General features: G+C 47.3%; 2 pseudogenes; both read left to right on the forward strand.

The window, feature by feature from the left end:
• The first annotated feature begins 758 nt into the window (after positions 1-758).
• Positions 759-857, forward strand: LOC111728341 (annotated as a pseudogene).
• A 312-nt stretch (positions 858-1,169) lies between these two features.
• Positions 1,170-1,289, forward strand: LOC111728342 (annotated as a pseudogene).
• The last annotated feature ends 1,044 nt before the right edge of the window (positions 1,290-2,333 follow it).

A 2,333-nucleotide genomic window follows, 5' to 3' on the forward strand; every position in this document is an offset into this window, starting at 1 on the left:
CCAGCTACTTGGGAGGCGGAGGCAGGAGACTCGCTTGAGCCCAGGAGTTGGAGGTTGCTGTGAGCTGTGATGCCATGGCACTCTACCCAGGGGTATAGCTTGAGGCTCTGTCTCAAAAAATAAAAAATAATATGTAGGCTGAGCACAGTGGCTATGTTTGTAATCCAAACACTTTGGGAGGCTGAGGCAGAAGGATTGCTTAAGTTCAGGAGTCTGAGACCAGTTTGAGCAAAAACAAGACCCTCTACTCGGATGGCTGAGGCAAAAGAATCGCCTAAGCCCAGGAGTTGGAGGTTGCTGTGAGCTGTGTGATGCCACAGCACTCTACCAAGGGCAATAAAGTGAGACTGTCACAAAAACAAGACCCTATCTCTACAAAAAATAGAAAAACCAGCCAGGTGTCGTGGTGGGTGCCTGTAGTCCCAGCTACTCAAGAGGCTGAGGCAAGAGAATCGCGTAAGCCTAAGAGTTTGAAGTTGTATGAGCTCTGATGCCACGGCACTCGACCCAGGATATAGATTGCGACTGTCTCAAAAAAAAAGAAAGAAAGAAAAGTAGGGAAAAGGAAAGAAAAATGGCAGAATAATCTGCTCCCATCTCACCAGCTGAGTTTCATTGTACTGACACGGCAGCATGGATCATGAAGAAGCAAGAAGTAAACACACAGAAGCGAACCTCTTGGGATTCTTTTTTTTTTTTTTTTAGGGATGTAATATATACTTAAAAATAAAGTGCCTCAATGGAAAACAAAATCACTTTTGTATGTGGAAATGTCTGCTCCTTATTTCTTTGAGAACAAGAATATATTCATTACATGGTACATTAAAACAGGAGTTCTCATGGTGGCTCATAGGCAAGAAGGTCACCTGAGACCGGGAGTTAGAGACCAGCCTGGACAATATAGTGAGACTCTGTCTTAAAAAACAAACTAACTAAAAAATAAATAAATAAAACTGGCGGCGCCTGTTGGTTCAGTGGGTAGGGCACTGGCCCCATATACCGAGGGTGGCAGGTTCGAACCCAGGCCCGGCCGAACTGCAACAAAAAATAGCCAGGTGTTGTGGCGGGCGCCTGTAGTCCCAGCTACTCGGGAGGCTGAGGCAAGAGAATCGCCTAAGCCCAGGAGTTGGAGGTTGATGTGAGCTGTGATGCCATGGCACTCTCCCGAGGGTGACAAAGTGAGACTCTGTCTCAAAAACAAAAACAAACAAACAAAAAACCAAAGGAGTTCTCAGAGCTAGCATCTTTATACAGTAGAGTTTGAATGGTAGTATATTTCTCCTACATAAAAGAGAAAGAAAAAAGAAAAGAAAAGTGAAGAAAGGGAGGGAGGGAGGAAAGAAGGAAGGAAAGAACCCCAATCTTATCTGAGCTCTAGTTTTCCAGGGTATTGAATCCAGAAGCTACAGATCAAAACCAGAACAGCCTCAGAGTCTTTGGATAAGAGGCTGAGAAGAGAGAAATGCTCAAACAAGAATCCAGCATCAATTCTCTTGGAGGTGGTGACGCTTCTCCTGCTTCCCAATACCCTCTACCCACCCCCCAGTCCCACCTAATCTGAATTTTGTAGATACTCGGAGCAGCCTTGGCTTTCACACCCTCAGACACAAGAGTTAAGGACACCAAAGCCCATTTGTCTGCCCTCACTAAAACAGTGACAGCAAGACAAAACATCACCAACAGAAGTTTTTAAAAATTTAAAGAGCTTGATAAAGTCCTCCATTCTGCACCTGCCAGGAAGGAAATGGCCTCTGGCAAGTGTCTCTGCCCCCACCCCGCTCCCCACCACACACTTGTACATATGCACATGAATATACACACAGGTGTGTGCACGCGCGCGCGCACACACACACACACACACACACACACACCCCTTCCTAACAAACACGCCTCTTCCTTGTTTCCAGCTGCTTGCTGGAGGGCACCAGTCCCCCTGCCTGAAGAACTGGAGGATGGGGAAGCCCCTAATAGTTACTGGGGTGAAACTAATGAGTTGGTGGCTTCCAGCTTTTTGAGGATCAAAGCCGGAGATCTGAGGCCTTGGCAGGAACACAGCACCTGCAGGCATAGCCGGGCCCAAGCCCAGAGGCCCTGGATCACTGGGCCAGGTGCAGGGCACACTCCAGGCTGAGCCTGCCTGCCAGCAGGCAGGTGTGAGGGCTGGTGAGAAGGTCAGGTCGCCAAGCTGATGCTGCAGAAAAGGAAGGATGTGGAACTACTGTAATTAAGTTAATACAGGAATTTGGGCGGGACAGGGGAAGTCAAGAGTAAGGAGGAAGAAAACAATAATCATTCAATCTCACCTGGCCAAATTAACCAGTTAGAATTTTAGC

Source organism: Otolemur garnettii, unplaced genomic scaffold (genome assembly GCF_000181295.1).
Source record: "Otolemur garnettii isolate 467f Iridium unplaced genomic scaffold, OtoGar3 scaffold00151, whole genome shotgun sequence".
NCBI classification, from domain to species: domain Eukaryota; kingdom Metazoa; phylum Chordata; class Mammalia; order Primates; family Galagidae; genus Otolemur; species Otolemur garnettii.